Source organism: Phascolarctos cinereus, unplaced genomic scaffold (assembly GCF_003287225.1).
Source record: "Phascolarctos cinereus isolate Bilbo 61053 unplaced genomic scaffold, phaCin_HiC Scaffold_2;HRSCAF=192, whole genome shotgun sequence".
Lineage (NCBI taxonomy): Eukaryota > Metazoa > Chordata > Mammalia > Diprotodontia > Phascolarctidae > Phascolarctos > Phascolarctos cinereus.
This window is the reverse complement of record NW_027555625.1, coordinates 23,958,753-23,974,646: the sequence shown is the minus strand read 5'-3', so window position 1 is coordinate 23,974,646 and position 15,894 is coordinate 23,958,753. Positions and strand designations below refer to the sequence as shown.

The 15,894-nt window shown below is 47.5% G+C and overlaps 1 protein-coding gene across 2 annotated transcripts in view; it reads right to left on the bottom strand.

Moving 5' to 3' along the window:
• The window catches only part of PAIP2B (poly(A) binding protein interacting protein 2B), a 70,554-nt gene extending 60,117 nt beyond the window's left edge, over nucleotides 1-10,437 (bottom strand). The window contains exon 1 of one of the 2 annotated variants that reach the window (XM_021001101.2): nucleotides 10,232-10,437. The gene's annotated coding sequence lies outside the window, so the exon portion shown is untranslated. The remainder of the gene's footprint in view (nucleotides 1-10,231) is intronic. The other variant, XM_021001100.2, reaches the window with a different exon arrangement.
• Between the last annotated feature and the right edge of the window lie 5,457 nt (nucleotides 10,438-15,894).

Here is a 15,894-nt window from a genome sequence, read left to right as displayed (position 1 = left end):
AGAAGATAATTGAACCCCTTCATGCGACACGTGGAGCTCCTGGAGAGCTCCTGTGGGCACCAGCCCCAATGACAACGTCACCCTCCTTGGTCTGAACAGCGTGCCTGATGTGTCTAGACACCAGGCCAGCTCCAGCCTCCCATCGCCATTTCTGAATCTAACAACAGCAGAGCAACGAAGTTGAGAGGCTCTATCACAGGAAAGTAAACAGACAAGAAAAACTGGCTGAAGCAAAACTCTTCCCAGAAAGTGGCAGGTGTGGCCTCTGCTTTCCTCTCTCCTCTAGTTTTAAAACAAGAAGACACAAAGTCCCGCAGGGAAGGTTGTTTTTTCCATTTTAAAAGTATTAGAACCTCCCTCATAGGACTGTTGTGAGAATCAAATGCATTAAGAGCTTTGATGTAAAAGTTAACTATTATCATTACATAACCACAGTTCTCTCTCTTACCCTCCATGCTACGCCTTTGAGAATTACTGACCATTTCTACAATATGCTAGGTACCCATCCTACAATATGCTAGGTACCCATCCTACAATCTCAGCATCACAGCAGGACGGGGCCTCACAAGCCATCTAGTCCAACCCATTTATTTTACAGATGAGGAAACTGAGGCTCAGGGGCCACCCAAGTTGGCCCACGCTGTGAGCGCCATGGCAGGGTCTTCAGTCTCAAAATTTAGCACTCTTCCAATGGCACCACAACGTCTTCAACAGAGCAAAGATTCTAATGAGAAAAAACAAGCAGAGCCCGGTGGACATGCTTCAAGGCCTGGAGTCGGAGGGCCTGAGTTTGAATCCTAGGCCACTTCACCTAGGCGAGCCTCAGTGTCTTCTATAAAATGGAAGGGTTGGCCTAGCTCTAAATCATCCATCTTGTGAAGCCATAAATTAAACACAACAAAAGTTTACTGGTAACATCAAATACCAAACTAGATAGAGTGAATATACAAAACGGTTCTCAGTATCCTTGATTCCGCAAATACTCCATTTAACAGGGGGTTGATTTTAGCCACACTCTCTCTCTCAGCAGCTCGAATGTGAAAAGGGGACTCTGGGGTGTCACTGATAACAAGGCCAATCATTACATCAATTTCATATGCTAGCACTAGAGGTTGAATTTTCCATTGTCTTTTTGCTCCAGTTTGCATATTTCTAGCACTTCTCAACTACTACATTTTCCAGGAATTGTGTTTTTGTCATATGGGTTATTCACACCCAGCACAAAAATAAGATTGCTTCTTTCTCTAGGGGTTAAGCCAAGGATGGTACATTTTATCTTGATAAATTAGATGCAGATATTCAATTAAAAAGGAAAATCTTTCATTTCTTGGGTTGTTTCCCTGTAACATTCTTGGCTCAAACTTTAAGAGGAAAGAGATAAGTAACAAGGAACAAGTTTTACCAAGGACTTAAGGGAGATTCTTGGGCCAAAATGTGGGTCAATATCCCATCCTTCTACATTCCAGGATTGATCATCTTTAAGGATCTTCGTGATGGTGACCCTCAGGCACCTCAATCCTGAATCACCAAAGAAAAAGTCAATTATATTTGGCAGACATTGCTAACTAAGGCGGGAAAATGGGATAAAAAGGCATCCTGGAGTGCTATCTCTCAACTTCTGAAGCAAGGATGTAACTGTCAGTTAACAAAAACATGCCACTTCTATAGTGTTCCTGTTTCAAGTTTTCTTGTATCGAATTCATGAGCTACAGAAGAACAAGAGAAAGCAAATTTTTGCTTCATTACACTGGCTAAGTCAACAGACATGTCTTAAGCTTTTCATGGAGAACCGGGAGGGGCTTCTCACAAAAGGTGGGATGTTAGCTGAGACTTGAAGGAAGCCAGGGAGACGAGGAGGGAGAGCCTTTCAGGCCTGGAGGACGGCCAGAGAAAAGGCCCAGAGTTGGGAGGCATAGTGTCCTATTCCAGAACAGCCAGAAAGCCAGTGTCACCAGATCACAGAGTATGTGAGGAGGTGGGAGAAGCCTGGCAAGGTAGGAAAGGACCAGGTTATGAATGGCTTTGAGACCAAACAGGATTTGACATTTGGTCATAGAAGTAATCGGGGTGGAACAGACAGGATACAGTGGCAGACTGGATATGGGGGTGAGAGGGAGGAGCGGTGATGATCTGCCCAAAGATACAAGCTTGGTGACTGGGAAGATGGTGAGGCCCTTGACAACAACAGGGAAGCTGGGAAGAGGGCAAGATTGGGGCAGAGGTGAGGAGTTCAGCAGCATCCAGTTCCAGATGCCAGGTAGGCAGGTGGAAATGGGAGAGTGGAAGCTCGTAAAGAGGTCAGATGTCAGAGCTGGGTAAGGAGAAGTGGGAGTCAGCAGCATAAAGATGCTCACTGAATCCATGGGAGCTGATGAGATCACCAAGCGAGACAGACAGAGGGAGAAGAGAAGAGGGCTCAATCATGCCCACTAGAATTGGATCTAAGCATAAACTCTGTCCAATTCACTCTCAGCATGCCCCTGGTGGATTAATTGTGCTTCCTGAGAGTTCTGGTCACCACACAGGGCCTGCTCAAATGTTTTCAATGACACCCCCCTCCCTCTCAGAGCAAAGCCCAGCACCTTGCACACAGTAGGTCCTAAATATCAAATTTTAAAAATTTAATCCTTGAAGTGGCACAATTCCAGAGAAACAGGTACCATTTTTGCTTTGGGTTGCAGATGGCCAAACAACCAGCTTGGTACAACAGCTAAGTGTGCTGCTTCTCAAAACCCATTCCTGTTACTCTGTAACTGAAACGTTACTTAACATTTGAAAACTTTTTTTAAAAACCTCATGTGCCTATTATTTTAGGGTCTTCTAGGAGAAAGCATACGGGTTTTCTTCATTAAATAAAAGTAACACTTTCACTTATTCATTCAACCAGCATCTATCAGGTACTCATTACGTGCCAGGTGTTATGCTAAGCACTAATAATACAAACAGAAAAAGTCAGTCAGGCACTGTTCTCAAAGAGTTTACATTCTAACAACAGAAGACTACCCATCTGGGAGGGTGGGGGACAGGAGTGTATTTTGGTGAGTAAAGTCATGGGAATAGTAAGTACAGTCACAGAGCAATGATTTGACATGTTCTTTCCAGAAATGGTAAAGATGATTTGGTTACTGCTGTCAGAGCCAATGGCAGCATGTTGAGAAGACAGTTGGGAGAACAGCAGCATGGAGGGCCAGGCTGGGCTAGGAATGGTCAACTGGAAGCCCAGGGACCCATAGTGGGTCAGTGACTTAGCCGGCAGTAGGTGAAGCCTGGATCACCAGAGCAAAGCATGAAGAAAAAAGGTGAAGTCAGGCTAGAAATGATGAGTGAGTCAATCAGAGGTCCAGGGACCCTGGCACAATGCACTGGGGAAACAAGCCAAAGTGAAACATCCTTGCCCTCAAGAAGCTTAGACCCTTTACTGGGCTAACACATGAACATAGACAAGCAAATAAAAGCCTACACAAAGCAGGCTGGAGTAAGGGGGAGAGATCAGGCTAGGACTTGCCATCAGAAGCGGCACTTGAGGGAAGTCAAGGATCCATTCTAAGGGATGGAAATGAAGAGAGATGAGGAAGGAACAGTCAAAAATATTCAACTTGTGAAGCTCAGCCAATGGAAACAAGGACAGTGGAACCCTCAACAGTAACAGGGGACTTAGAAATAGAGGAGGGCTGGAAGAGGGGAAGGACAACAAGCTCTCTGAGCATGCTGCTTTTAAACATCTACAGGCCCTCCAGATGGGACTGTCCAACCGACAGCTGAGCAAATGCCACATAAAAGGAAAATTAAATCAGTTTTATGGGCAGGAGGAAGAGAGGGAGAGTCCTATCCATTTCAAAAGTCAGTAAGTTAATTCATTAATAATCACACAGAGTTCCTTTTGCAATAGAATTGACTGTCACTGATTGAGAATTGATGGTCATTTACAATTCTGGAAGCTTTCTGTGTGCATCAGACCTTTGACATACAGCTTCACAAACGGCAGAGAACCCTTGTCCTTGCCAAGCCAACCTTCCACAAGCCCAACAGTCAACCCCATCTCCTCCCGCCGATGCCCCTTCTCACCCCCACTCACTTATCTTCAGTTTCTCCCTGTCTACCAGCTGCTCTCCTACTCCCTACCAACATGCCTGTGTCTCCCTCATCCTCAAACCCCCTCCACTGTCCCATCCATCCACATCCCTTTCTACCAGAGAAAGCCATCTGCAATAGGTGCCTCCACTTCCTCTCCCTCTCTTTTGAACTCTCTACAATCTGGCTTCTGAGTTTATCATTCAAAAGAAACTGCCCTCTCCAAAATTACCAGTGGCCTCTTAATTTTGGCCAATCCAATGGCCTTTTCCCAATCCTCATCCTTCCTGACCTCTCTACAACCTCGAACACTATCACTCTCTTCCCCTTGGCACCTTCTTCTCTCTAGGTCTTCAGGACACCTCTCTCTCCTGGTTCTACTCCTACCTGTCTGACCACTCCTTCTCAGTCTCCTTTGCTGGATCTTCATCTAGAGCAGTGTCTCTCAGGGCTCTGTCCTGGGCCCTCTTCTCTTCTCCTTCTACACTATTTCAAGTGGTGATCACATCAGCTCCAATGGATTCAATGATCATCTCTGGTTTTGATTCTCAGATCCATTTACTAAGCTGGAACCTCTTGGCTGGCCTCCACTCTGGCATTACACCAAGATGTCTACTGGACATGCTGAACTGGATCCCAAACATCTTAAACCAAATACTTCAAAACTGAACTAATGTTCTTTTCCCCAAAACCTTTCTCTCTTCCTGTTTCTGTCAAGGGCACCATTATCCTACCAGTTAACCAGACTCAAAACCTCAGTGTTTTCCTTGACCCCTCCCTCTCTCTCCCTCCCATTTCCAATCTGTTACCAACTCCTACCGAGTCTATCCTCTTAACACCTCTCACATGTGCCCCTTCTCTCCTCTGACAGTGCCACCAGTCTAGAGCAGCCCCTCCTCACTTCATGCCTGGACCACTACCGTTATGTGCTGGTTGGTCTCTCCCCACTCCAGGACATCCTCTCCTTGGCTATCAGAGGTCTGAATATGTCCATGTCCTATTCAGTCAAGTTCAATGACTCCTTATCTCCCCCAGGAGCAAAATATAAAATCCTCCATTTGGCTTTTAAAGCCTTTCCTACCTGGTCCTTCCTCTCCTTGACGTCTTCTCATACCTTACTTCCTTACTTAGCACAGTACCTGGCACGTAGTAGGCGCTTAGTTACTCTCCTCTGAATACTCTTTGATCCAGCGATACTGGTGACTGCCTTGCTCTTCCTCGCACAATCTCCAGGTGCCATGCATTTTTGCTGCCCATTCCCCGTGCCTGGAATGCTCCTCTGGCTTCTTTCAAGTCTCAGATACAATCCCATCTTCCCCAGGATGCCTCCCACACTCCCTTTAATCCCAATGTCTTCCCTCTGTCATTATCACCAATTTATGTTGCATCTCTCCTGTCTGTACATAAATGTGGTCACCCGGTACAATGGGTAGCACACTGGACCCAGCGTCAGGAAGACCAAAGCTCAAATCCAGGCTCAGACACTTATTATGGTGGTGTCTTGTCTTCCTCAGTGTCCCCATAGGTAAAACAGAGGTAATAATAGCACCCATCTCCCAGGGCTGTTGTGAAGATAAAATTGGGCCACCTTCAAGCTCTCTAGAAATCCCAGTGATCATATTAGTAGGAGTAGTCGTTTTGGAGACACTGTCTCTCCTGTTAGATTGTAAACCTGTTGAGATCAGGAAGTGTTTTTGCCTTTCTTTGCATCCCTAGCACTTAACATAATGCGCAGCACATAGTAGGTGCATCATAATGTTTACTGACTGAAAAAGCTTATTGGCTCGACTTGAAATATCTGCCCCAAATATACACACTGATACACCAACTCAGCAGACTGGCCACTCCCTACATGGAGATGAGAGATGTTTTGTAACTGGGAGGCAGGAGTCTGTTATCCAAAGTGTTAGTACTCCAGAGAATGCCTAACAATCCTCAGAAGTCATCGATACCTTCTCAAACATGTTCCCCTCCCATATCCCTGTCAGGAACTCTAAAAGGTTGTGTCCCTAATTCCCATACTGGTTCAGTCCCGTTAAAAAATCTTTCCGGCAGTAACTCAATTCTGATCTGCACTCCCACTCAGAGCACCATTTAGAATTAATTTTTGAAGTTCATTTAAAAAGTGAGAATTTGGACATCTTCTTATTTATCAGTATAAATCAGAGTTTCTCCACAGCTGCTTCTATGGGAAACAAAATTAGCCACTTCTCCCACAGCCTCATTAATACTGACACATATACAGAGGATTATCACAGCTTCTCTCATACATATTAAAAACAATTAAATTTCCCTATCCAGCATGGTTAAGGAATATAAACTTAAATGAATCAATTGCAACAAATAACATATGTCCTTATTAAGTTAAAATAGTCTCTAAAGCTAGATATCTGGTGCAAGAGACAAGAATAGTTTTCTAACAATTAAATACATTTAATTATGAATAGGACTCAAATACTCCACAGACAGATAGCTTTCACTAATTGATCATAATTTTTTGTAAGCACCTACTATGTGCTAAACATTATGCTAGGCCTGTGAAGACCTGATCTCTACCCTTGTAAAGAAACTTGCATTCTATCTGGGGAACCAAGCCTAACCCATGCAGAACACTTAGAGAACATCATGAGAATAAATAATTGCTCAATTTCGTGATATGGATATGTTAAATTTAATTAGGACAAATGAAAATTTTATACATGATTTCAAAAAGTCCATTTCACAAATATCAGACACGGGAAGCATGGAGACACAGCAGCTGGGGCAGGGGGGGAACCTCCAGGTTTTAGTTGACTTCAAGTTCAGTCTGAGCTAAGAGTATGTGATATGGCAGCCCTAAAACACTAACATGATCATAGGTGGCATTAAAAAAGGAACTGTCTGGGACGAGGGAGGCAGTAATCCATAGCACTTTATGGTAACAGCAGAAATAGAATACTGACTCCTGCTGGGAAGCGGCATTTTAAAAAGCTGCTAAGCAGGAGGCTGTCTGGAGGAAGGCATCAAGGACTCAGGACCATGTCATATGAGAATCAGTCGAAGGAATTGGGGGCGTTTAGTCTGGAGAAGAGAAGATTGAGGGCGGGGGGAGGGAAACAGACCACGGAGATGACCAAGCTTGCTTCACTTGGCCCAAGAGAGCAGAGTCAGAGGACACTTAGGGGAAAGCTTCCTAACAATCAGAGCTCCACAGAAGTCGAACGTGGGATGGGAGGCATCAGGAGGCTCTCACTGGTTCTTCAGTGGACACAGAGGCCACAGAACCCGTTCAGGTACAGACCAGACTAGCTGGCCTAGGGCAGGCCCTTCCAAATCATACTCTCTGACTGCTTCAAAAGTTCAGAAAAGCTATAAACCCAGCAAATCTGTTCCTGGCACTTTCACACAAGCCTCAATGCTGGAATGACTTAGAATGTGGAGCAAAGGGAAGGCAGAACAAGGAAGGCATAAGCACAGGCTTGTGAAAATTAAAGGGATTGTGTTCAATGACAAACAAGTGCAGAAACGCAGAGAGTGTATGGAAGGAAGGTCTCAGAGGACAGCGGAAACCAGGGCTGCCTCAACGGTGCGGCCTGAGGCTGCAAGACCAACCAGGAGGCCCCAGGCAACGCCCTTAGTTTTCCAGAGGATGTTATGCACAAAGTACTGTTTCAGGGATTGTTCTAAAAGCAGGAAGAACACCACAACTCTTGGCTCCAGCACCTCCACAAATACAAGAGAAAATAAGGCACCGGCATGGTGTGCTCTAGATGTCACATGGACAAGGAAATCTAAGTTTTATAGGCAAACATGAAATGAACGTTATGCTGGAAAGGAAGTTCAGAGAAGTACAAAAGAATGGTGTCTCTATTACACAGGCTAGCTACTGGTCCAAAAAAATGGCCTTCATCAAGGCCATGGGGAAATGTTTGACTTGAAAACTTTCAACTCAGCTGAATTAAGTTAATATTCTAATATCTGTGAGCCAAACATGAGATTACTTTAACAAATGTGGGAAAGTAGAAAGAGGCCTGGATTTAGAGTGAGAAGTCCTGGGTTCAAATTCTGACGCTGCCACTTACAGTTGTGAAGTCACTGAACTTCTCTGGGCCTCAGTTTCTTTATCTGTAAAACAATAAGTTTGGTCCCTTCCAGCCCTAAACTTACGCTCCTACGACTGGTTTTATAAAATTCAGCAAAAACTAAACAGCTATGCAGTACTTTCCCTACAAGGAGAGAATGACTGCCTAAGCACAGGGGATAAGCTGGATAATTCCAGTAAGTTGGCGGGCTGCAAGGCCTGGAGATCTGAGAGTGGCTGCCCCCCAGTACTTGGAGCATCTCACTCTGACGCCTCCCCACACCCCACTGGCCCAGACACTTTTTTTATGATAAAACCTGTCTTAGAATTTTTGTAGCTTTGGAGGCCAAGACCTGCATTTCACATGTACTTTTAACATAAGCCGATTTTCCTACTGCTGGTTTCAACTGTGTCCAGTTCAAACATATGGAACACCAGGACCATGTGTCACCTCCAGCCAGTCTGTTCAGATGCCGTTTGTTTTACAATAATCATTATGAACAAGCATTCCTGATTTTGTTTTACTAACATTTATCTTTCATTGGGATACACGTGAGAGTGAGCAGGGGAATTCTTCCCACCACCCAAAAGCTGGGATAGTGATAAATATGACACCCCAGCGGCTATTATCCCCACAGCTACCCAGGGAAATCCTAGATCCCTCTGGTAAAACCAGAGACAAAGCAGAGATTGGGTTAAGAACACAATGCAGGGTTTTCACAAACATACTAAAAGAGAAAAATCCCATGAGGCTCCTATTTATCCTACACTCCAAATTTCATTCCATTTTTTAAAAAAATCGGCATGGTCTAGTGGCTAAACGAACAGTTTGGATCCTCCAAAATCAGTTAGGAAATTCAGAATGATCACGTAAGAGCGTCTCTATAAATAAACTGTGGGCCCCAGGGCCGCAGGGTCTCCACAGACAGCCATGCCCCGGTCCTTACCCTGTGCTGCCCATAGCAAGGGGGAGGTGAATCCAGCCCAACAGACTACATTGTTTCTCCTTGCCCCCCATTCATGCCAAAGCACATGCCCACCTTCTGGACTAACCAAAGAAACGACTTCCTGCCCCACACACCGCAGCCCCTCACCCTTAGCAGCAGGCAGTACTGGGGGCCACCTCGCTATGCGAACAGCTGCATCTTAAAGGGAGCAGTATGGGGGGGGGAAGGAGGCAACAATGTTCCAGTGTTTTGTTTCTTACCAGTTTATAGCACCCGGGTCAATTTCTCCCAGCCTGGGGCCGCCCAATCAGAAAAGCCGGGGTGGGGGAGGGGATGAGGGGGGCAAGGTGAGAGGAGAAGCGAGTGCCGGGGAAGGAGCGTCTAAGTCCGAGACCCCGAGACCCCGGCTCCGGCCAGCCACAGGGGCTGCAGGAAGAGAAGAGAACACAGGGAGTCATGAGAAGGCAGTGTCTCTGCCTACTGACTGGGGCGAGGGGAGAGACGAGCTGTCCGAGCCCCCCCCCCTCCCGCCCCAAAAAAGGTGCCTGAGCCCTTTCCTCTCTGGGGAGGAGACTTCAGTGATGAACACGCATTGATGGAGCACCGAGATCATACGGTTTGGGGCTGGCAGACGCTTGGAGATCATCAGCAATGTGCAGTGAGTGAAGAGCTCAAAAGACCTGGGTTCGAATCCTGCCTCAGACCTCTTTGTGGTCCTGAGCCTCAGTTTCCTCTTCTGTAAAATCAAGAGAGAGGTGACCCGGTGACCTCTAAGATCTTGCTCTAAATCTACGATCCCAGGATCTAGCCTCCCCGTTTGACAGATAAGGAAACTGAGGCCAAGGAAGGCTATAAGAGACTGTAGTTGGCTGAAGAAGGATTCGAATCCAGGGCGAACCCAGGGGTGACAATGGCACCCCCCGCCCCCATTCCTGGAAGCCCGGCTGGGGCGGAATCCCGAGCGCACGCCGCCGTCCCAGAGCCCGCGCGCGCGCCCGCGCTGCTGCCCTCCCCCTCCCCACCTGCCTCAGGGGCGCGCATGCAAGAGCGCGCACGCGGGGCCGTAGGGCGCGCGCCGTGTCCGGCAGCACGCGGCGGGGGGCGCCCCAGTGGCTGGAGCGGATCAGCGCGCGCCGCTCAGGCCCCTCCTCACCTGGGCCGAGAAGAGGCTTCTCCGCCCGCCAAGAGTCCGTCGCCGTCGTCGCCGTCACTGCCCCCGCCGCCTTGGTCCTCAAGCACCAAGAGGGGAGCCCGAGCTCCAGAGCCCTCGTCGCCACCGATGCCACTCGCTCCGTTACCACACTCGGCACATTCGCCTCGCGCTCCGCCCCTGCGCCCGCCCTATTGGCCGTCGCCCGCCGCCCCGCTGGCCCCATTGGGTCGAGGGGGCTGCCGTTCAGCCCCAGCGATGGAGAATCCCTGACTCGAATTGGTCCAGAGGCGAGTGTCTCCCCGCCCCCCCAGTTGGCCCTTCCCGGCTGCTGGTTGGTTGTTGTAAACGTCATTCCGCCCCCTCGCTCCGACCCTCTGATTTTCTGGCGGGGTCCCCCCCGGGGTGGAGCATGACCACTACGGAAAGGCTGTCACCGATTGGCTAAAACCAGGCTAAGCCAGTCCGGAGCTGAGATTGGCCCAGGGGCTATTACGGTCCCCACGTGGGGGAGGAGCCCGGGGCGAGGAGTACCTTGGGGGGGTTTGTTTACACAGGCGCTGGTCCTGCTCATGGTTCTATTGGTCCAAGGGGCTGCCATTCTGATCTGGATCAACCAATCAGTATTAAGAAGGCTCTGAGTTAGGGGGCGGGTCTTGATGGGATTTCCCTGGCTGTCAAAATTGTAAAGAGAACGAGAAGTGACTTCTTGGCTTCACTTGCCAAGGGGCAGCCGGGTGAGAGGAGCGGGAGCTCCCCTGCGCCGGGCAAAGGCATGGAGGGCTTCCGTCGCGCCCGTGGCAGAAACAAGAGTAGGCTGCAAGGGCACCTCGACGTGGCTGAGAGATGGGCACTTGTTGCAAAGGCTTTCTGTAAATCTCCTCCTTCGGACTCGTGTTAGGCAGCGGGGTGGTGCAGTGGTTAGAGCGCTGGCCTGACAGCTCGACACTTAGCTACCTGATGCGTGACCCTGCGCGTCAATTCACCGAACATCTCTCTGTCTCAGCAGCCCCGCTCTGGAAGAGGAGAGTAATAATAGCACCCCTTCCTCCCCCCTCCCTTTGCACGTCCCTTAACCTCAAAGAAGCTCGGTTTCCTCATCTGTAAAATGAAGGGATTGGGCTTGGTGACATCCAAGGACCCTCCCATCACGAAATCTGTGGTTCCAGGATCAATATTAGTCAAAGCCAAGATGCCTTCCTTCTTAGATTATCTCCAGTTTAGTTTGTGGTTTGCACGTTGTCATTAGATTGTCCCCCCCTTGACCTCTGGGACGGTCTTTTGCCTTTATATTCTCAGCACCCTGTCTGCACACAGTAGGCATTTAATAAATGCTCCTTAACTGACTGATAGACAAAGATACAGCTTTGAGGAATAAGGAGGTGAGAGCACCATCGTTTTCTGCCGGAGTCAGACCATATGTTGTTCAGGGTGCCACATTTTAGGAAGGCTATTGATATGATGGGGAGCATTTGGAAGCGGGCAGCCAGAATGGCAAAGGGTCATTCTATGTGAGAATCACTTGAGGAAACTAGAAACGTTTGGCCTGGAGTAGAAAAGACTTGGAGTGGACGTATAATGTCCAAGAGGAATTTACTTATTTTCCTTGGCCATAAAGGTCAGACCTAGGAGCAATGGGGCAGAGGAGTTGCAAAGCACCAAATTTAGTCTTGACCAAGGCAAAAGTTCTGAACCTTTTTGTGTTTGCCTCAGTTTCCTCATCTGTAAAATGAGCTGGAGAAGGAAATGGCAAGCCATTCCAGTATCTCTGCCAAGAAAGATCACCTTTGTCACAAAGAGGCAGACAAGACTGAACAACAGCTCCTTATCACTTCTAGGATCAAATAAAAAATTCTCTGTAGTGCAAAGCCCTTTGTAACCCAGCCCCCTCCCTCCTACCTTCCCAGTCTTCCTCTTCCTCATATACTCTTCAGTCCGGTGACACTGGCCTCCTTGTTCTTCTCACCAGCTGCTGTATCTCCTGAGTGGCCCTCTGCCTTCCCTTAAGTCTCAGCTCAAGAAGCCTTTTCTGATTCCCCTTTAGACTCTTCCCTCTGTTGATCACCTACAATTTGTCTGTGGCTTGTTTGTACATTGTTGTACGATTTGTACATACATGGCTGTTGTTTCCCCATTAAATTCTATGTGAGCTCTCTGTGGGCAGGAACTATTTTTTTGCCTTTCTTTGTATCCCCATCATTTAGCATAGTGCCTGGCACATAGTAGGTGCTTAATAAAAAAAATGTTTATTGAGTGTCTGATGATCCCGCAGGTATCTTTTACATCTTTTGTGGGTTTTGTGAGATGCAATAGTGGCTGTCCTGAACCCAGTGTGTATTTGGTACCTTGAGTACGTGAACTGGGGACTCATATCCTCATTTGGGGAGATCTGAGCCTGAGTCACACCACGAGGATAAGTTCTGGAGCAATTCCAGATGGCAGCAATGAGCCAAAGATAAGAAATAATCCTCATGGAGGTCACCCCCAGTCTTGGACTCGGTCCATGTGAAGTCCAGAGTCTTGGAGCCAGCTTGAGCTGGTATCTTTACCAGCTCAAGGTATCTTTAAATGCTTATATAATACTGGGAAGTGGTCTTGTAAAGAACCAGTCACCTGTTTGCCTTAGATAAGTAGCAGTTTTGCCTGATAAGCAAGGGGGAAAACTGCTGATGTAATTTATCTTGCTGTGCAGTACCATTTGACCGGGAAGGCAAACAGCAGCCGCACAGTTCACGTGCATTTCTCTGTTGTAGGCCAGTATATTTTTTGGTTTGGTGTTTGTAAGGCTGTGGTGAGAGCCTCTGATTCCTTAGAGGCACAGAAGAAGACAAATGTTTTCATACGTGGCCAAGGTGTGGGTTTGATTTGTTGCAAGGGAAGGTTTAAAAACAGTGCAGAGGGAATGAGACAGGAATTGGGAGGAGATGGAGGATTGTGGTCAAGCTACCAAATGCTTAAGAAATATCAGTAGCTCTCCACTGGAAGGGTCAGGTTTATTTCTGAAATATAATACAGTCAGTTTAGAGCTTCAAGGATTCACCTGGTCCAAACTCCTCATTTGACATTTATGACACTTACCTTATTCACACTGATGACAAAGCTGAGGCTCCCAGAAGGAAAAGGCTTTGCCCATGGTCCCATAGCCAGTGGTGGCAGAAGTGGAATTTAGATCACGCTCCTCTGACTCCACATTTACCATTCTCCTAATAATAACTCCCTGATGTGTATTCGCCCAGAGGCAGGGGGTCTGCTGCTCATACAAAAGCTGATTGGAATCTTCTGTATTACATGTCAGGAGGAGGTTGTCCCCCAGGAGTTCAAGGATGCCTCTGTTGTCCATCTCTGTAAAGGTAAAGGAAATGGGTTGTACTGTGACAATCACAGGGGGCCTCTCTCTTAGTCGCTGCTGGCGAAATCCTTGCCAGAGTCCTTAATAGGCTGATCCTTCACCTGGACCATGGTCATCTACCCAAGAGTCCTTGTGGCTTCAGAAAGGGCCGAGGAACGGTCGACACGGTGTTTGCTGCCCAACAACTCCAGGAGAAATTCCAGGAGCAGAACAGAGGTCTGTACACAACGTTCTTCAATCTGACCAAGGCCTTTGATACTGTCAGTCATTTGGGCTTGAGGAAAATTACATCAAAAAGGTCATCACTATTGTAGATCAATTTCATGACGGTGTGTTTGCCTGGGTTCTAGATGATGGACGATGCTCTTGCACTTTCCCAGTCACCAGTGGAGTGCTCTTTAGCGTGGGATAGACACAGCATCAAGGTGAGCGACTACACTGATTGTAAACTATTTAACTTGAAAAGGCTTCGAGCCAATACTAAAGAGGAGGGAGTGTTGGTGCACGGCTTTTTAATTGTAGATGATTGAGCACTCAGTGCAGCCTCTGAAGCTGAGAGGCAACAAAGTATGGATCGATTCTCTGCTGCTTGTGCTGATTTCAGCCTAGCAATGAACACCAAGAAAATACAGGTGCTCCATCAGCCAGCACCGCACCATCCATACGTGGAACTATTGGTTATAGCAAATGGAGAAGTTTTGAATACCGTGGCTAAGTTCACTCACCTTGGCAGGATACTTTCCAGTGATGTTCACATAGATGATGATGTTGAAACATGAATCGCCAGAGTTAGCTCGCTGTTTGGGTGGCTTCAAAGGAAAGTGTGGTGAGAAGAGGTAGTAGACTGCCTACCAAACTGAAGGTTTGCAGAGCTGTTGGGTTGACCTCATTGGTGTATGCCTGTAAAACCTGGACGGTTTACCAGCACCGTGCCAAGAAACTGAATCGCTTCCATTTGAATTGTCTTAGGCAGATTCTGATGATCACCTGGCAAGATAAGGTACTAGACACTGAGGTGCTTTCTCGAACTAAATCGCCAAGCATTGAAACTTTGCTGCAGAGATCCCAACTCCAGTGGGCTGGCCATGTGGTTTGAATGCCAATGTATGTTTGCCTAAAAGACTATTTTACAGAGAACTCACACAAGGCAAGCATTCACAGAAAAAGCAATACAAGGACACTGTCAAGGTCTCTCTGAAGAACTTTGGAATCAGCTGGGTGACATGGATCATGCTGGCAGAAGACCACTCAGCATGGCGTGCCCGCATCAAAGAAGACACTCTGCTCTATGAGCAAAACAGATTTTCAGTAGCTCAAAAGACATAAGAGATGTGCAAATTTAGAGACATCTCCACTCCAAATGTCCAAATGGACTATTTGTACCTGCCCGGTGGTAGAGCGTTCTGAGCTCATATTGGTCTGGTCAACGTGCGCCAGACACACTATACCTTGATTCTAACGTGGAGATGTCATTGTGGTCTTCTTCAAGAATGGAGGACAACCAGACAACCAACCAACTTGCCCAGAGTAGATACTGGATTGGATTGGATTGGATTGAATGTGGCCCGTGGGAGAGGGGTGAAACCTCATTTTATGTGCTAGTTTTTCTTCCAGGGAGGCCCTCCTGCATCCCTCTGCTTAGGGAATGATCTCCTTTTTGGCTCCCAGCTCCCACTGGCTTGGCTTAGCCACCACGCGCTCCCGGAGCCACATTCTTAGGAATGTCTGATGGACTGGCGAAAGGAAATACAATTTCAGAGAAGAAACAGTCCCAAAAGACCTATGAAGCTGAATATCAATTATTCTGGGGGAATGGTTTAGGTTTGGTTGTGGTTTTGAATGGTGTCTGCCATCACCACAGCCAAGACCAGATCTTCTTGCCAAGTGGTCCCAAGCCCTGCTCTCTATCATTGGTCCAGCCCAGGAGGGTGGAGGGAGGACAGAAAGGGGAGGAAGAAGGGAGTGGAGGTGCAGACATCGAGGATTACAGAATGCCTGGGGAAAGCAAGAGTGCCGGCAGATGCCCAGCGGGAAATTCCTGTTTGGTTTTCTAATGGGGAGGGAGGGAAAGGAGCAACGGCCTTGCCCTGGCTTAGGGAAACAACCCATAACGGCTCTCTGCCAAGTCAGCAAGAGAGACCTGTGCAGGGGAAGGATCAAAGGCTCGTCTGCTTGTCTCTGAAAATGAACCAGGCAGAAGGCTCAGGCCCAGTATCAGGGCAATTCCACCCCGCTTTTTATAGGACCTTAGAGTCAGAAGGCACATGAAAGGCTCTCTGGTCTGGTCTCTCATACAAGCAGCAATAATTTCTTTAGT